This window comes from Natrix helvetica (genome assembly GCF_964273705.1).
Source record: "Natrix helvetica genome assembly, chromosome: 5".
Lineage (NCBI taxonomy): Eukaryota > Metazoa > Chordata > Lepidosauria > Squamata > Natricidae > Natrix > Natrix helvetica.
Window position 1 is genome coordinate 83,917,663 of NC_138551.1, and position 20,815 is coordinate 83,938,477.

Sequence of the window (20,815 nt, forward strand, 5' to 3'; positions counted from 1 at the left end):
AAGTGCAGGAAGCCCTACTAGGCCAAATACAGGGCGTGGCGGTGTGGCACGGCCCCCCTCTGGCCTGTTTTTGTTCCCAGGAGGCTGCAGTAAGGCCTACTAGGTTCAAAACGTGGGTGGTGTGATCCCCTCACAGCCCATTTTTGCTCCCAGGGTGGGTGCAGGAGACCAAGTGCTGCCTGTCACACCCCTGGCCAAGCCCACCATAGCCACGCCCACCCAGCGGGTCATTAGGGCAGAGAACCGGTTGTTAAATTATTTGAATCACACCACTGCACATATACATGCATATGGAAATGCTAAAGATTCATTTTTAAAGGAAGATAAAACTAATACAAACTAACAAAGAAAACGGAAGAAATCAAAGAGAAAGCTAAAAGTGCAAGAAAGGAAAAAACTGTAATAGAAGGATAAAAAAGAAAAAAAAGGCATGAAGAAGTAACTTCCAATCTTCTTTACAGCACTTCTAAGTACAATTATAAATTGATGGATGGTTAAAAACATAACATTCATCTTTCTATTATCTATTCTGTCTGATCATCAAAATCATAAAACTCATTTTTTTCCCTATTTTGTAAAAAAAGTATCTGAGGGATTTCCAATCAGCAATAAATATAGCTACTACTGACTTTTCTCTGATCAAGGACATCAATTTAGTCATCCCAACAAGTTCCATCATCTTCACCAACCATTCCTCCATCATGGGTACTGCCAATTCCAGAGGTGGTATTCTGCCATTTCAGACTGCTTCACCTGAATCCGTAGCGGAAATCGTGGGTGGCCCCACCCAACCGCTCCAGCTCTATGGCATCCCATTTAGGCACTTTTTTTAGTCGAAGCGCATGCACGAAAATCTGAGCACGTGTGCACTCACACTTGTGAACCGGTAGAGAAGGTAAGTGAAGACCACTCCTGGCCAATTCTTTCCATCATTGTGCATACCATAATCTCTTCCATGCAGTTATCATATAAAGAAACAAAGTTCCATAACTTTTTTCCAATCATTTTTTTTCTCTCAGTCCCAAAAGAAAAACTTCTGATCTCAATTTTATATTAATCTGTGAAATCCCTATCAATTAGTGTTTGTATTTAAATCCAGAATTTTCTAGTTTTTTTCATCCATCTATCATACATAATAAAAAACTCCCTCCTTGTCGTTCACATTTCCAATAAAAGTGTGAAGTGTCTATACATTCTAGACATTTCTTTTTCTTGATGACATATAATCTAAGGTACAACATTTTATAAAATATTTTCTTCAAGATCATAAGATAATGTAAATTTCAGTCCGTTCAACCACATATTTCAATCACATATCTCAGGGGCTGCCACAAAGAAGAGAGAGTCAGGCTATTCTCCAAAGCACCTGAGGGCAGGACAGGAAACAATGGGTGGAATTAATCAAGGAGAGAAGCAACTTAAAACTAAGGAGAAATTTCTTGACAGTTAGAACAATTAATCAGTGGAACAACTTGCCTCCAGAAGTTGTGAATGTTCTAACACTGGGAGTTTTTAAGAAGAGATTGGATAACCATTTGTCTCTTTTTCCACCAAATCAAACTGCAAACTGCAAAATAATATTTCAGATTGGATAAAGCCAATTTTTCTCTTTCCTTTGTATCATGTAACAACTCATTTTTAACTCATGTTTATTCTCCTGGCATACAAATTTAGATATAACCTTCTGTCACTGCTTAATGCATCAGTTGTCAAAGCCGGTATTGTCCGAAATAAAAATCTCATTCTAGCAAAATATTCATTTTTATCATAGAAATTCATCCCAGCAATAACAATTGTTCTTTTGCTCATCTTAGCATGTCTTTTAAAATTTCATTCTATGGCTTAGCATAGTTATTTTTTAAATAAGATACCTTTCATATTTGTCATAGTCATACTCAAATATTTTACTTCTGTCTCAATATTAAAAGCTCTTCTGTTCATCAATTCTATTTGATCTTCTAGTTTCATGATTTTGTTAACATCCTCATCTTCTGTTTCTTGACCTTTAAACCTGCTAATGCACCAAACGTTTTCAGTTTTTCCAATAATGAAATTTATGAAATTTATTTATGAATTGATTAAATTTTAAAATGTCCTAAGAGTAAGAACAATTAATTTATGGTGCGGCTTGCCTTCAGAAGTTGTAGTGACTTGCCTTCAGAAGTTGTAGGTGCTCTATCACTGAAGGTTTTTAAGAAAAGATTGGACAACTAGTTGTTTGAAATGGTATAGGGTCTCTTTCTTAAGCATCGGATTGGACTTGAAGACCTCCAAGGTCCCTTCCAACTCTGTTATACTGTTATTCTATTTTGTTAACTCATCTACAAAAGCCATTAACTTATGAGTGTTTCTTTTTTTAATCCTTATTCCCACAATCCTCAACTTGTTTTATATCTCTGTTCAGTATTTCAAGAAACAAAATAAACAAAAAAGGAGACAGCAGGTATCCCTGTCTTGTCCCTTTTTTTAAAAAAATTCTCACACAAGGTTTTGTAGATCTCAATTATTTGTGTTTGTAAATGTAAAATTGAAAGGCAAAATATTCTTACCATTTTATAAAAATAGCACCAAAAATCATATCTTCCAAAACTTTGAACAAGAAAGCCCAGCTCAAATTATCAGATGCCTTTTTTGCATCTAAGAAAATAAATTTGGCTTTTTTCATTATATTGTTCCAAATATTCCAAACTATTCCAAACACATTTCCAACATTGTTCTTTACTGTCCTTTAAACAAAATTCCACATGGATCTTTATGAATAAATTTTTGAAAAAATATTTTTCATTTATGATTTACAATCATGAATAACTTATAGTTTTATTCAATATTGATATCAGCCTATAGTTTCTTGTTAAAGTCAAATTCTGTCCCTCATTAGGTATCAATGCTACAACTGTATTGCACCTTTCCCTATAAGATAGAATTCACTGTGTTTTAGAAAAGTTGCAGAAGTTCATTCTCAAGATTTTATAATAAGAGCCTGATAATTCATTGGAGTCAGAAACCTTATTTAATCTTTTTATAGCTTCAGAAACTTTACTTACAGGTCTGTAGAGATTCTCAGTCATCCAGATCATGGTTGTCCCAAAGGTGCTTTTTCAGAAGTGGACTTTCTGGTTTTTCTTTGAAGATGTTTCACTTCTCACCCAAGAAGCTTCTTCAGTTCTGACTGGATGGTGGGAAATGGAAGGATTTATATTCCTTGGAGACAGCTGGTCATTTGCATCCTGTTGTTGAAGAACTTGGAGATTTATCTGCATCCTCAAGGTTACCTGAGTAGTTCTAATGGTTCCTGTACTCTGCAATCCCTCTGGAAAAATGGATTTCCAGAGGGATTGCAAACTGCAGGAACCATTAGCACTATTCATGTGACCCTGAGGACACAGATAAACCTCCAAGTGGCCTCAATGATTCTCTAAAACAGTGTTTCTCAAACTTGGCGACTTTAAGTCCTGTGGACTTCAACTCCCAGAATCCCCCAGCCAGCATAGCTGGCTGGGGAATTCTGGGAGTTGAAGTCCACAGGACTTAAAGTCGCCAAGTTTGAGAAACACTGCTCTAAAAGAATGCAAATGACCAGCTGTCTGTAAGGAATATAAATCCTCCCATTCCCCACCATCCAGTCACAGCTAAAGTAGCTTCTTGGACGAGAACCAAAGAAAAACCAGGAAGTCCAGTTGCCTCTTGAAAAAGCACCTTTGGGATTTCCTTATAGGTCCATCCATAATATGTTCCTCTCCCTCTGTAATAAAACCAGGCTTCTAACCCTTTCATTTTTTAAAAAAATCCTCTTTTTCTTTCCTTTCCTCTTTTAATATCTGAAAGAACTTGAGGGATGCATGTTAATCTACATCAAGATATAGTAAACAAGCTTCCATTTAGTCATGAATAATACCCAAATAACCAGTGAAAGATGAATAACTTCATAACTTCAACTTAGTTATGTTTCAGGACTGGTGGCCAAAGTTGGTTTCATTGATTGCTTGATCCACTCCTAAGCCACTGAGCCAACATTCACACTCCTTTGTTGTTACCGTTTCCAACAAACTTTCCACCTTCTGCAAGTGAATGGGCAAATAATGGATAGATGGAGATGGAAGCAAATGCAGCAGAGTGCTTCTTTCCTTGATTGAATCCAGATGGACAAATAGCAATAACAAGGAAGAAGAGGCAGGCACCCACTGTGGGAAAGGTACAACTGATCTGCTACAACACTCTTGACCTTACAGATATCTAAGTTACCTTGGCCATCACATTCCTTATAATATTTTCCAGGTTTGACAATGATTCTGCTTTGCAGACAATTATGGACCATGGAAGATTATATAAACAACTGTCCCCTGTAGAAGCGGGGTGAGTGATTTCATGCACATTATTACATCATTGTACAAATGATCCAGATTATAATTTGCTTTGGGATTCTTGGTGCTCTCTGAGCTTGGTTGTTTTTTGGTGGCTTTTGACATTTTTTAGGCAAGTATGTGACATTATTAGTGTTTATTTTATCATTCTGGTTTCCTTTTTGGCAATACTTAACTGACTAACCTAATGATCTTAAGAAGCATCTGATTCACAAAGGAAAGCTATTATACTTTTATTATGGATGGAACACCCAGATTACAAAAATATAAAATATAAACCTCATCTCCAATCCATCCCTGAGATTCTAAAGCAGCAGTGTCAAACTTGATTCCATTTATTTCAGGGCAGTGTTTGACTTCGGGGGGAGGGGTGGCAGAAGGGGGTGTGGCCAGTTCAATGTCACTCATGTCAGCTTGATGTCACTCATTTTGGGCCACGATGGTCTCCTGCAGCCCTTTGCCAGTGAAAATGGAGCCTGGGGGCATGCATGAGTTCCGTTTTTGCTGGCAGAGGGCTGCAGGAAGCCATATTGGCTGGAAATGATGCCTGGGAGGGCCACACACAGCCCTCCTGAGCTCCCTTTTTGCTGGCAGAGGCACCATAGTTTCCAGGGTGGCCCCATGGGCCAGATCTACCCCCCACCCATCGGCCAGATCCAGGGGTTTGACACCCTTGTTCTAGACTGTTCTGGGTTTAAGTCTAATTTGGATACTAGTGTTCACTAACCTTCAGGCCTTTCAACCTTTCAAATTCTGTAAGATGTTTCACCACAACCCAATATTAAATCAAAAAAGTGGTTTAAGCAGATACAATTGTTTAGTGGCTTTGAACATCAATTATATTCAACATACAAAAGAGAAGATGGGTTGCTTGTTCCTCTTTCTGCTAGATGGTACACAGTACACAGGGAAGATAGACTATTGAACTTTCTGTCATTTGAGTAAATGAAGGCACAAAAAACAAACTGCCATCCCTTTTTGAAGCCTCGTATTTTTTTTAATGAAAGCTGATGCTGTTGTAATAGTTCTTCAGAAATAGATGACATTATTTTCTATTGTGTTTTTCAGAGACAGACAAAAGACTATTGCTTTTCCCATTCAAACACTTAAATTTGTATGTGCAGAGAGTCCTGTGTATCACATAAATACAACTTAAACCACTTATTAAAATATAAATCCTACCTTATCCTTGCCCCAAAAGGCAGCAGGAATACAAAGCTCCAGAGCTACAGTAATGGATGACAGCCACTTCAGCAAAACAAAAAACAAAAAAAAACCAAAGCATCTAGGGAAACATCATGATTTTTTAAAAACTCTTCTAAATTAAGATATCACACAGTACTGTGTTTCCCTGAAAATAAGACAGGGTCTTATTTTCCTTTGCACCCCCCCAAAAAAATAAGTGCTTGGTCCTATTTTTGGGAAGGTCTTATTCTTTTTTGAGGTGTAGGAGGAGCGAGTGAGGCCGCTGCTGTGTTGCAATATTTTCAGGGGATGGCTAATTTTAGCGCATGCACTCAAAAGCCCAATTGGGCTTATTATCCGGGGAGGTCTTATTTTCAGGGAAACAGAGTAGATATATTTGGCACAGACCATGTAGCTCAGTAGCCTATACTTTTAAATATAGAGCTTTGGTGTCCATTAGCCTTAGCTTTTACTCCTCTATGAGTAAAAAAAAACTGTTAAAGTTCATTTGTTAAATTTAGGCATAGCATAATTAGACAACAAAAATCTGGACAATCGTTAGATGGATGCACAGAGATACAACAGACTCTTTAACATCGTCTAGTGATCATTCTAATTTTGCAATTGTCATGCCTACTTACATCTCTTTGGATCTGGTGTCCTGCCCAGAATCATACATGTGGATGGCTGGGAGAGAAAATTCCACTTCCTGTCCAACAGGCTTCCTGTCCCACAGAACAGCAGTCATCCTCAAAGGATGATACTTGGGAGATTAAGTTAGATGGATAAGAGAATAAGATGATGAAAAACACAGACAGTCCTTCTCCTAGAATCTCAAAGATAAGCAATTCACACGTGGCATTTATTATTGTCTTAGTCAAACCCTTATGGAGATTTTCAGAAATAATGACACTTTAAGAAATATTTAGGCTGCAAACATGCAGTATGTGTCAACTTCGAACCGCAGCCATCTTTCTGTTCCGCAATTGCCATACAGAGGGGGAGGTTAGAATGCATTACTAGACAAAACAAAGAGCTTTCTCCTGAGAACCAAGGTCATCTCTACTGATTACCAATAAGGTTGGGGAAGGAGTGCCCAAAGAGCCTGCCAATTAACCCAATTGGCTAACATGAAATGTGACACTTGGAGATGGGGTTGTTTCCTAGTTTAATTATACTGAAACCGCAGGAAAGATTTAGAATTGGTTTTCCATTGAAGCTGTGCTGATATCACATACTCAATAAAGTATATATGGGGAAAAATACACTGGAAACATGGAGGCTGTTTGGAAAGATGGTTTAATGGTGGACAGGACCACATGTCCTGGAGCTCCTAGATGAAAAGGGAAGAGATGCTGAGTGTCCCTGAATTTTATGCCCTCTCTGGGCTTTGAACTTTCTGGGGCACAGGAGTAGTATCCTGATTGGTTGCTGTCAGAGGTCATAGCTAGCTTTGTAGGTTGTCTGTGTGCTACGTTTGGTTGAAACTTTGTGAGTGGTGCAATGAAGAGCAATGAAATGGCTCTACCCAGTGGTGGAATTCAAAACATTTTACTACCAGTTCTGTGGGCATGGCTTGGTGGGCATGGTGTGGTGGGCATGGCTTGGAGGGTGTGGCAGGGGAAGGATACTGTAAAATCTCCATTCCCTCCCCAATCCAGGGGAAGGATATTGCAAAACCCCATTTCCTCCCAATCAGCTGAGACTCGGGAGGCAGAGAATAAATGATGGCAGGGCCAGTCAGAGGTGGTATTTACCGCTTCTCTGAACTACCCAAAATTTCCGCTACCAGTTTTCCAGAACTGGTCAGAACCTGCTGAATACTACCTCTGGCTCTGTCTGAAGGGGGTAGATCTTTGCTATGTAGAATAAACTGGCTCAGGGCCTTAATGATCCATTGACAAAGGTGGGGGTGAGTTTCTGCCTCCCTTTTAGGGGAAATATTCTGTCCTTTTAGTATTTCCAAAAATATCTCATTTTCCTAGGAGAGGGGTGGGTGCTAACTTCCTACACTATCAAATGTTAACAAATATGCTTTAAAACTAAGAAACAAAGGAAAGAGTTTAGGAAGAATCTCAAGATTTACATTCTCCCAAGTTCCCTAGAGTAAAAAAAAGGGGAGAAGGGGGCTTTGAAGATCCTCTTTCTATCATCTATATCAATATATCATTGTTCCAATTAAACTTATGGGGCCAATTTCCTGGCCTGCCTCCTAGGGCTGACATCAGAACTAAGCTGAAGGTTGTCCTGGGAGAATCTTCAGCTGACATTGTGTATAGTTTGAAGTGAGTTCAATTGGTACAAATTATTTTATAGGAAACTAGCTGTTAACCCGGCATTGCCCGGGTATTCATTTATAGGGGGAAAACATAATTTCTAATGTTGGATTTTCCTTCTTAGCAGAGGGAGCCCCCTTGTGGAGTGCTGTGAAGCCATTACCATGGCAACTCCACTGCGCTGTACAATAGAATCCATTTTAAGACACAACAGGCTCTATGTTAACAGAGCACACACCCCGAGGGATGTAAAGGGTGTCTTACCCCCACAGAAGTTTTTTCCAGGGAGTAAGTCATCTGTGTACCAAGTTGGTTGAAATTGCTCAAGGCATTTCAGAGTTATGCTGGAACACACACACACACACACACACACACACACATTTTTATATATAGAGATATATTATGGGCATTATGTGATACAATTCTTAAGAGGATTCAGGGGAAGAAAATACCTTGAATGGGTCAGCAGTTTCCTATGCATGAGTGGTGCACAATATGGATGGTCCTGAAGCTTCTGGATACTCTTCAAGGGCAACCCCATGTAGACTGGGATATAGCGGTCCACTTGGGAGGTGACCAGGACACTAGTGGATGTGAGCAGAGCCTCATGATCTAGGAATGGGTGCAACTGGCATGCAATATGAAGTTGGGCAAAGGCCCTATTTTGATTTGACATTGATTTGATTTGATACAGACTAGGACTCAATGCTTTTAGCAGGATGAGAAAAGTGTAACTATCTCACTGAAAGAACAGAAGGTGAAAAGTGTTTGTAGCAGAGGTGGGTTCCTACCAGTTCGGCCCGGTTCGGCTGAACCAATAGTGGTATGCCGGCCTGGGTCACAAAACTGGTAGCGACCTAGGCTGGCCATGCCCCCGAATTGGTTCCCCAGTTGCCGCCATCGCCATTGCCATCTTTTTTGGGAGTTCTGCACATGTGCAGAACAATTTCCATTGAACTGCACATGAGTGCGCAGCACGCATCCAGCGCACACATGAAGCACACCAATGAGTGAACCAGCAGTAATGCCGGCCAGAACCCCACCCCTAGTTTGTAGGCTTGTGCACCTATTTTTCAGAAATGGGGAAAAGAAATGGGGAAAAAACATTGACACAAATATGGGGACTTTTGTTACAACGATTTGGTAACTTCAAAAGGCAGGTTCTGAGTAGATAACCACCTTTAATAATTACTGGAAAGAATGAATTCTTCCATTTGTGGTCCAAACGGATAAAATGAGAAAAAAGAGAAAGTTTCTTCCCAACAGAGATATCCAAGAGTTAACCACATGGATTTCATGGCTGCCTATTGATGGTATAAGAGTGTTTACAATTCTGTTTGTACAAAAACCATTTTGGTCCCTCAGTTTGCCATTGAGAGATCACTTCTACATGACAGATTTGGAACTGAAAGATGAAATCAAGGAAATGGATTCTGGGCAAAGTTGAATTTTAGAACCCTTTATTTCAAAATTGAAGAAGTTATATTGCAATCAACGACTATAGAGTTTTCCATCTCTTCCAAAACCAGAATGCTGGAATTGTTTTGGACAATTAGATAGCTTCGCTAACAGCTTGCCCTCATTTTACAAAGCAACAAGGAACTTTGGCCAGTATAGAACAATTTAACAGGGATCAAAGACAGAAAGTGTTTCCCCCCTAACGAGCAGCTTAGCCAACTGAGCCATAATTATTTGTATGCTGCTTAATCAAATGATTCTAGGTAGCTAACAAGATGCAGTCATTCAACATCAATAAAACCAATCAATCATTAACAATCTTTTCAATACCTGCCATTGTCTTCCATCCAAACTGCACTCTCCAAATACCAGATGGAAGGGATGACTTTTGACTTGCTTCCTAAAGGATAACAGGCAGGATGAAGCTCAGGGTGTAAGGTATTCCAAAGGAACAACTGCCCCTAAGAATGCCAATATCTGGATCACCATCCCTCTGATATTCTTTGGTGTGGCACCCTACACTCTCAACCAGACAATATAGGGGAGACAAACGCTACCTGATCTTAGAAGTAACAAGGCTTCAAATTATATAAGGCTTGATAGGCAACATCCAGCACCTTAAATTGGACCCAAAACTCTGGGCTAGCTACAACTTCCAAATCATCTCCAAAGGTAGCCTCACATAAAGTAAATTGCATCTAGCTCAGGGGTGGGTTCCAGCAGGCACAACTGCTGGTTTGCTCGTGGGTGCGCTGTGCATGCACATGCATGTGCAGTGCAATAAAAATTGTCCTGTGCATGTGCAGAAGCAAAAAAAACCCAAGGTGGTGGCACCTATGGCGTTGCCCGGAGAACAAGTTTAGGGGTGGTGGTGGCTGTTATGTCCTAGCCTCGGAGTCGTGGCTTCATCTCCGAGGCTCGCCATTGGTTGAGACGCACGTGTGTGCCAGAACAGGAGAGTCTCTGTTCTCTGATTGGCTAACCGCAGGACTGCCTGCATATAAATTGCTGTCAAGCAGGAACTGTTCTTTATCTTGGGTTCTGGAGTTGCTGTTGTGTTAGCTGTTTAATAAAGCCATGTTAGTCGAGCCTTGCCTCACCTCAGTCATTGCCACCCATTGACTTAATACTGTTGATGAAGGTGGGATTCTGCTGAGGCATAGGAAGAGTGTGTCACGTAAGGCACGTGTGTTATACAAGGCTCCCTGCTAATCACCGAGGCAATCTCCTCAGATCGTGTCTCCCTCAGAATGGCCACTTTGAGCAACTTCGCCCCATTTGAGCCAGCGTTAGAGTCCTGGGAGGCTTACATTGACCATTTTGAATGCTTCCTCGAGGCAAACCATATGGCTAATTTCCCCAGTGAGGGAAAGAGGGCTCAGTTCCTGAACACTTGTGGCCGTGAGATGTTCGGGACAGCCAGGGCTTTGGCTGCCCCACAATCAGTCCAGTCTCTTTCATGGGAGACCCTGTTGATGAGACTGCAGAACCATTACACCCCAGCTCCGTCTCGCATAGCTAGGCACTATGCATTCCAGCAAAGGCTTCAGAAGGAGGGGGCGTCGGTAAATCAGTACGTGGCTGCCCTCAGGGCTGCAGCACTGCACTGTGAATTTCCTAATTTAGACAACTCTCTACTTCAGCAATTCATTTGCGGGGTGACCAATTCAAGGCTGCGTCGCTGTTTGCTGGCCCGTTCTGAGCTCAACCTGCAAGTGGCTTTGGATGAGGCTCGCACCTCTGCGAGTCCAACGAGTCCTCCGCTGAGATTGAGAGGGGTCAAGCCGCAGTGGGGCCTGCGTTATCATCTACTAAGACTGTGCCTATTCATCACGGGGAGATGGACCAACATTCTTCATCCGACGCTGATGAGGCTGAGGTTGACCGCCTCAAAACAGCAGGTGGTGGTGCGGGGCGATCACAGAAAAATTTACCTCAGAGCCATTGTGCTGGTTGTGGCGGGAACCATGCCCGTGCCTGGTGTCATTTCAAATCAGCTATTTGCCACAAGTGTGGAAAGAAGGGGCATTTAGCTAAGGTGTGCCATGCACCATCCTCCTCCCCTCAGATCAACCAGCTGACCGATCATATAACCGCAAGCCAAAGCCATGATCTTATCACACATCAGAGGACAGTTTCGCAATTTTCCACGAACAGTGGCAGGCCATTCCGCTGACCAGCCAGGCCAATGCGACGTTGGGAAAGAAGATTTACCTCAGCATCCAGCTTGAGGGCAAGCCCTGCCGCATGGAGGTGGACACCGACTCCTCCAAGTCTATTGCCTCCTGGTCCACTTTCAAGCATTTGGTGCCTTCCTTAGCCAAGAAACGCCTGTCACCTTGTTTTATTAAGTTGCGGGACTATCAGGGAAACTATATCCCAGTATTTGGCAGTGGGCAGTTCCAAGTGGTCACTCCAAGTTTTAAGGGCAGGCTTCCTCTCATCGTCATCCAGGGCAACCTTCCCAGTCTACTAGGCTAGACTGGTTCAATGCCCTGGGCCTCAGCGTCGCTGGGGTGCATGCGACAGCAGACCATGTTCAGTTTGAAGGCCTGATGAAGGAGTTTGCTGCAGTTTTTGATGGGTCATTAGGTAACTATAAGGGAACCCCCATTAGTTTTAATTTGGACCCTCAGATCGCTCCCATCCATCTCAAGCCCAGAAGTGTCCCTGTGGCCTGCGTCTGAAAGTGGACGCTGACCTAGACAAATTGATTGCGCAAGGAGTCTTAGAGCCCGTAGATTACTCCAAATGGGAGACCCCCATCGTGATTCCCCTGAAATCTGATGGCTCCATTAGATTATGTGGGGATTTTAAATGTACCATAAATAGGGGTCTCCAATCCAACCCCTACCCTGTCCCTGTAGTACAGGAACTGCTTCATACATTGGGGCGGGGCTCCATTTTCGCCAAGCTGGACCTTGCCCAAGCATACCAGCAGCTCCCTATGGATGATGCTGCTGCGGAAGCGCAGACCATCGTCACCCATAGGGGAGCTTTTAGATGCCGGCGGCTCCAGTTTGGGGTCAGTGTAGCCCCGGGCATTTTCCAGAGCCTCTGGCATTCCAGGGGTCATCCCGTACTTTGATGGTGTGCTCATTTCCACCAGAAACAGCTCTGAACTCATGGCGCAGCTGCGTGCAGTCTTATCAAAGTTCCTGGAGGTGGGGTTGAAACTTAAGCCTTCAAAATGTTATAGGGGTACACAAAGTGGAGTTCTTAGGGTATCTGATTGATGCCACAGGCATCCATCCGACCCTCTCTAAAATTGCAGCCATTAAGCAGGCTCCTGTACCCAACAATAAGGCCCAATTGCAAGCTTTCCTTGGCCTCCTCAATTTTTACTCTGTCTTTTTGCCCCATAAAGCATCTGTTGCAGAACCCCTACATTGGCTCCTCGATATTGGGGCCACGTGGAGGTGGGGTCGGAGGGAAGCAGCCGCTTTTATGACCATCAAGGATCTGTTAACTTCCAACACTGTCCTGAGCCACAAGCTTCCTAATGGATCTGAGGCGCCCTTGGCGTACTTTCCCAGGACCTGTCCCCTCTGGAACACAACTATAGCCAATTGGACAAGGAGGCATTAGCAGCAGTAGCTGGAATTAAACGATTCCACAACTACCTGTACGGATGTTTTTTTGAGCTAGTGACAGACCACAAGCCTTTATTGGGATTACTAGCAGGTGATAGACAAACTCCTGTGATATTATCGCCTCGCATGTCCCGTTGGGCCATCTTCCTTGCTGTTTACAATTACAAACTTGTCTATCGGCCCAGGAAACAGGTTGGGCATGCTGATGCCCTAAGCCATTGCCCCCTGCTGGCATCTGCGGATGACCTGGATCCTGACCCCCTAGTTTTACTGATTGAGGACCTCACGGTTCCCTTGACAGCCACAGACCTTGCCACTCATTCGGCTAGGGATGCTACTTTGGCTCAGATTTTAGACTGGGTAAGGAGGGGTTGGCCGCAGATGCCAGTTCCCTCACAGTTTCTGCCATTTAAACACAAGCAACATGAACTGTCGGTACTAGAGGGGTGCCTGCTGTGAGGCCATAGGGTGGTCGTTCCCCCTCAATTGTGGGAACCTATCCTCCACTGTCTGCACGAGGGGCATCCTGGGATAGTGAGGATGAAGGCCCTCGGCTGGAGCTATGTGTGGTGGCCTGGTTTGGATCAGGATATTGCACAGTGCGTGACTAGGTGTCAGGAATGTCAGCAGTCCAGGCCAGCTCCCCCCGCGGCAAAACCTAGGAAATGGGAGGACCCCAAGGCTCCCTGGACTAGGATCCATGTGGATTTTGCGGGCCGTTCCACGGCCAGATGTTCCTGGTAGTGGTCGATGCATACTCAAAGTGGGTGGAAGTCGTCCTAATGTCATCGACCACTACCGAGGCTCTGATTAGGGCATTGCAAAGGATGTTCACGACTCATGGGTGCCAGGTTGTCCTGGTGTCAGATAATGGTGCCCAATTGACATCTGCATCTTTCCAGATGTTCCTAGAGGGTCACGGTATCCACCACATTCTGGTGGCCCCTTACCATCCCTCCAGCAATGGCATGGCTGAATAGATGGTGCGATCTGTTAAAGAGTCCCTAGCTAGGCTAGGGCCAGGGTATTGGCAGGCCCGAATTGACAGATACCTGTTAGTGCAGCACACAGTCCCATGTCCCCAAACCAACCACAGCCCTGCAGAGCTGTTAATGGGCCGCCACCTCCGGACTAACCTAGATCGACTTCACCCCAGCTACTGCAATGACAAACCTATGGTCAACGATAACCCCGCCAGGGGTTTCAAAATGGGGATCTGGTTTTTGCACGGAACTATGGGGGTGAGCAGAGGTGGTTACCAGGGTGTATTCTGCAATTAACAGGTCCCTGCTCTTACAGGGTTGGCCTAGGCGATGGGTGCATTTGGCGCCTCCACATTGATCAGCTGCGACTGCGGATGGCCTTGACACCAACGCCAGCTAATCTCTTCTCAGTTGGGCCTATAGTTTCCCCGGTTACTTTAGACACCTCCGTTGAAACTCAGAATTGTCCGTCCCGGCAGTCCAGTGTTCCGGCACCAGACTTACCTGAGCCATCAGAGTCGCATCCAGAGTTGCTGGGCGGGGAGTTAGTACAGTCACAGGCAGTTGCCCTGGAGAAGCCTCCTCCTACCCCTTCTACGGCATCAGTTCCAGCCGAGCCAAGAAGATCGGATTGAACGTACAGGCAGCCTGCATATTTGCAAGATTACGCTTGTATCTGACTGGTGGAGAGGGGTGTTGTGTCCTAGCCTCGGAGACGTGGCTTCGTCTCCGAGGCTCGGCATTGGTTGAGACGCGCATGTGTGCCAGAGCAGGAGAGTCTTTGTTCTCTGATTGGCTAATCGCAGGACTGCCTGCATATAAATTGCTGTCAAGCAGGAACTGTTCTTTATCTTGGGTTCTGAAGTTGCTGTTGCGTTAGCTGTTTAATAAAGCCATGTTAGTCGAGCCTTGCCTCACCTCAGTCATTGCCACCCATCGAATTTAATAGTGGCAGGCATGGGTCCCTGCTGGTTCCAGAGACCCAGGCTGCCAAACTACTACTGGTTCGCCCGAACCAGTCCGAACTGATAGGAACCCACCACTGACCTAGCTATATCCCAACTTCTTTGATTGGTCAAACATGAAAACATTTTTGCCGCATGTAAAGCTAGAATGAGTTAGAATAAGAACAAAGATGGTAAATCATTATGTGCAGCACATTCCCGGAGATGTTGGATTTACTTGCCTAATCCCTTGGAGTAGAGAAGCTTGCTTGTATAAATGTTAGATTTTAGGCTTATAGATAGACCAGTCTGCAAAAGAAAAGAAAAAAGATCTTTATCCTTCCATGATTGGAAGGCAAATATTTATGCTTACGCTACCTAAATAAGCTTTGAAACATCAATATTCAACATTTTTGTTGACTCTTTCCTAGAAGAAAGGAAAGTCTGAACAGCTGAGTCCATCTCAACAAAGTTGATTCTGCCTCAGTTTGGAAGTTAAAGTGGGACCCCACTAGTACTTATGGGAAGAACAATTGAGGAAAGCAGAGGTGTAGACTAGATGGAGCATTTTTAAAAAGGCAGCAATGGCAAAGAGCTTCTATAACTCAACCTATTTCCTGCTTCTTACCTACTTCTTAATAAACAAAAAAAAGTAGGGTATGTAACTCACTAACAAACCATACTCAATAAGTAGTCCTTAATAGTAATACAACTACATGGAGGCAAGTAAGCAGTGGGGTATCTCAAGGTTCTGTTTTAGCCCAGTATTGTTTAATATCTTTATAAATAATCTAGATGAGGAAATAGAAAGGGAGCTCATCAAATTTAGAGATGACATTAAGCTGGCAGGAATAGCCAACATCCCAGAAGATAGTCTCAAGATCTAAGTGGATCTCAACAGACTCAAACTCTGGGAGCGATCTAACAAAATGAAATTCAATGGAGCGAAAAGTAAGATCTACACGTAGGCAATAAAAACCAAATGTACGGGTATAGATTAGATGAAATTTGGCTTAATAGCAATAACTCTGAAGGGGATCTTGGAGTCCTAGTGGTGAATCACTTAAATATGAGCCAGCAGTATATGGCAGCAACCAAAAAGGCCAATACAAAGATGATTAGGAGCCTGGAGGTTAAAAAAGTAAAGAATTGTTGCAAGAATTGAGTATGTCTAGTCTAGTGAAATAAGGACTAGGGGTGACTTGATAACAGTGTTCCAAAATTTGAGGGGCTGCCACAAAGAAAAGGGGGTCAGCATATTTTTCCAAAGCACCTGAACACAAGACAAGAAACAATGGATGGAATCTAAACAAGGAGAGATGTAACCTAGAACTAAGGAGACATTTTCTAATAGTGGGAACAACTAACCAGTGCAACGCTTTGCCTTCAGAAGTTGTGGGTGCTCCATCACTGGAGGCTTTTAAGAAGAGACTGTACAACTATTTGTCTGAAATGATATCGGGCAGGAGTGTTAAATTTGCGGTCGCGGGCCAGATGCATCACATGCTGACCATGCCTACCCCTAGTTTAGCGAAGGGGGAAAAAGTTATGATACATCATGTGATGACAATATGACGCTGCGAGTTTTGACACCCTCTAACCCTGCTGGAGCAGGCGGTTGGATTAGAAGACCTCCAAGGTTCCTTCCAGCTCTCTTATTCTGAGCGCCACAAGAAAACGGGACGTTTGTATCAATGTGGTCATTGGGTTGTACACTTGACTTGAAGGAATCTTTTTTTTTGAACAAAGTTTTATTGGTTTTTTTTTAATTTTAACAAAGGGAAAAGTTACAGGAAAAGTTACAAATTTTGGCAGCTGGGAAATACGGTAGATGTACACCCCCTCCAAACTCATAGTATACATTTGCATAAAATTCAATATTAAGTAATAACATAATAACATGTAGTCAGTGTGGTAAATTCAATTGGTAATTTCGATCAGTTTATATCAGATGACTTTTCTTACTCATTTGTGTGATCTGAGCTTTATTGTTGTCGCCCCATCTCCCCCCGCTGGCAGAGCTCCGGCCCCTCCCATGTCTTGTATGTCTGTTTGTTGCGGCAGACTGGGGCAGGAAACCTCAGTCAGCCAGAAATGGGACGTGAGACCACAAGGTGCAAGAGAAAACAGGTTTAATGATGCATCAGAGTTCAGAGCGTTAACACAGCAAAGTCTGAACTGCCCTGGCTAGGCCAGGACAGAGGTTTAATACCCCCCAAGTTTAGGGGGTTTACACAGGCGTGTTCTTCCAAGGAAAAGGAGGTACGAGGGGAGGTACATTTTGGATTCATCATTATCATTACAGCGTTTACAGTAAAATGTTACAAATGTTCTTTTTGGAATATTACAGAAACAGAAGTAAAACTGTTGGTTACAAAGAAAGAGAAGTAAAATGTTAGCATTGGCAATCTTTCCATACTAAAGTTTATTAAAACGCTAAATGCCACTTCCTTATCTTACACCATCTGTTTTTCTATGCCCAAATGTGAAGCGTTTTGCAACCTATGTTTCAATAAGATTTGTAATACTTCCTATGCAAGCTAGAGAAGTCCTTTTAATATGCAGACTTAATTAATGCTTTTATCAAGGAGTTTATCAAGGAGTCTAGGGGCTCCTATACCCTTCAGGTAAGGGGATTATCTACCTGCTGCCTCATGTTGAAGGATCATCTGGTTTTTCTAGGAGCAGTTTATTTTTCTCCATAAAGGCCTGCGCCTCTATGGGTGTATTAATCCTAACTCTTGTCTCCTCCCAGAATATTAACATCCCTTCAGGCATCAACCATCTAAACCACACCCCCTTCTGGTATAATTTATTCGCCAATTGTGAATATTGTTTTCTTTTTTCCCTCACTTTCTTGGGGATCTGTTTGAGAATGGTTATCTCCTTATCTTTATATGTCAAGGCTTGCCCCCTTTGTGCATTCAGGATTTCATCTCTTGTACTCTTCCTAAGAAATTTAATGTGTACCTCCCTGGGAACATTGTGTGTTCTAGCATAAGCTGAGTTTACTCTATAAGCCAGGTCTATTTCCCACCCCATCTGCTGTTTCTCCTTCTGAATATACTCCGCCAAAATGTTTGTCATGATGTCCCTTATGTTTTCATCATCTGTCTCCATCACGTTCTGGAATCTAAGATAAAAAGACATTCTCTCAAACTCTATTTTCATTTGTTGGGTGTCAAGTTCTTTGTTTCCCCTTCGCACACCCTCTATCCCTCCCTTCATCTCAGCCGCCCCATCTTCCAAAAGATCCAGTCTCTGTGAGTTCTTATTAATTTTATCCTGGTTCTCTTTAATTTCTTCTTTCATCTCCTTCAATTGTCTCTTTATTTCCTCTTGTCCCTGTAGGAGTTGTTGTAACATTTGGTGAAGCTCCAGGTCCGTAGATTTATGTTGCTTGAAGGCTGTTAACGTTGATTGTGTGCTTGGACTGGAGGTTACAGATGTTGGGGCTGAGGCAGCAAAGCCTGACTTTCCAGGAGGTGGTCTTTTAGATGCCATTGTTTATAAAGTAAAGAGTCCAGTCAGTATAAAGAAGGATCAGTCAGAAGAATAGAACAGCCAGGAGAGTCCAGGAGACAGAGAGTCCAAGCAGAGGGGAATTTTCTGCTCACCCTGGCAGATGAGCAAAAGTTTTCCACTCCAAGGAGTTCAAAGGCAAACATTCCACAAGAGTGTTATCCAAGTAGCACGGAGACAAAGACCGGAAGCCTGAAGTTTGGAAGGTGGAGTCAAGTTTCACATTTCATAAAGACAACGGAAGTGTGCCATCTTGCCCTGCCAGCTTCGGGTTTCGAGGCAACAAATAAAGTTTTCAAAGTTCAAAAAATCCCAAAGCTTCCAGATCTCATTATTTTGTAGGTTTAAGTCCAAAAATTCACTTAATTAGGATGTGGCATCTTTGGTTTGGCTCTCCCCCACCTCCTTCCCTTGGGGCTGAGAGCTTGTTTCCAGCCGCTTGTCCGAGGGGGGGGAAATCCCCCTCCCCTCCAGCCGCACCTCTTTAAGTCAAACCGAAAAAAAGGTTTGCACAACTGACGAGTTTTTAAATTGGTAATAGGAATGAAGAGAGTCTACGCCTCACCGCTCCGCCGCCGCATCCTTCAGTTTTCTTTTCTTTTCCGAACAGCTTCTTAGCGAAGACGCCCACGTGTCCTCCCAATCTGCTCCCCGGTGCCTTGGGCGAGGCGGGGGACCTCCCGCCGGCCGCCGCCGATGCAGGGATCCCCCGCAGTGCCGCCCCTCTGGCAGGACGCCTCTGCAGGGCGTCCTGTGCCCCCCAAGAAGTGGGGAAGCCCACCGGGGAGCCGGAGCGAGCAACTAGTTGCCCGTCGCTGTCAGCCGCCGGAACCGGAAGTGACTTGAAGGAATCTTTGACCATACTCAGTATCATCAATGGTTAAGTGGAATCAAGTAGAATGGCCTTGAAAATCCACAAACCTAGTAGAAAACCACTGATATTATTGCTTGCACCATTCTGATCCTTCTCAGAACCCAAGAGATTAAAGGATTGGGGGAGAATCCATCTGTTTGTCACAGAATGTTTACAACCATGCTTGATTTGGCTCTACAGGATATGCAGAGTAACCATGTGTTTTTATTAGTGGGTGTGTTTCAAAGCAAATAGCTGAAATACTGCCAATTCCTTGAGAACAATTTCATTGCAGGCTTATGGCAATAGGATCTAAACCACACGGAAAATAATGAAAAGGTCCTTGTGATCGTCTCCTGGTTTTACATCAAATTTTGCCTTACATTGCCCACACATTCAGAAAGAAGGTAATTAATCTTCATGATTCAACTTAATGTGGGAAAGGGAAGAAGCTCAGAATGAATGAATCATAGCCTTTGGGAAGTTACCTGTCAGACATAACTAATTAAAAAGTGAAAGCCAGACTCCAACATTTTTATCAGTTACAAGCATTTTACCTTTCAACGGAATCGTTAGATTTCTTCATGCTAATGGCTCATGAGGTTCCCAGTGCTAATTAAGCCGCTGTGGAAATGGATTGCGTGTTCCAGGTAATCCACAACTGACTTACAACCACAATGGAGACCAAAATGTCCATTGCAAAGTAAGGCAGTTGTTAAGTGAGTTGCACCACATTTTCCAACCTTTCTTTGCTACAGTTGTTAAGTGAATCATGAGGTCGTTAACAGAACCTGGCTTCCCTCATTAACTTTGCCTGTCAGCAGCTGGCTGGGAAGGTTACAAATGGTGATCACGTGACCTTGGGTCAGTGCAACTGTCATAAATACATGCCAGTTGCCGAGTGCCTGAATGTTGATCACATGACTATGGGGATCAACAACCGCTGCAACAGTTGTAACTACATTGAATTCTACCATGGGTGGGCTAATTTCAGCAAGGGGTTCTCTGTCCAGTTGCTAGGTAGGCGTGGCCAGGGTGGGCGTAGCCTAGTCGGCTTCCTGCACCACGGGGGAGGGAGAGGGGGTTCGCCTTCCCCAGGCTCCGGAGGCTTACCTCAAGTCTCCAGGAGGGCAAAAACTCCCTCCCCGGGCTTCAGAGGCTGGAAACAGGCCCATTGCCCCCTCCCCCAGCCTCCACACAGGGCCTCCACTTACCTCGTATCCAAAATGGGCAGTGTGGAGACTCCTGGAAGGGGTAGGGTGGACAGGGCCAGCCAGAGATGGGATTTGGAGGTTCTCTGAACCAGTCTTAACATTAGTTATGAGTTCTCCCATAGCAGCCCACCCCTGAATTCTACTGTATAATGCCGTGATGGTGAGCATGTGCAGCCATATCCGAGGGCATGAGAGGCGTTGCCCTATGTCAGCTCCAGCATGCATGCGCATGCTGGCCAACTGATTTTCAGCCTTCCAGAGGGCAGGGTGAGGTACCTTTCACCCTCCCCAGACTTCAGGAAAGCCTCCGAAGCCTGTGGATGGTGAAAAACAGACCCAATGGGCCAGTGGTGGGTTCCGGCTCCCATTACAATCAGTACAGTGCAACGGGGCCCAGCGTCCCCCACATGCATGCGTGCAGCACAT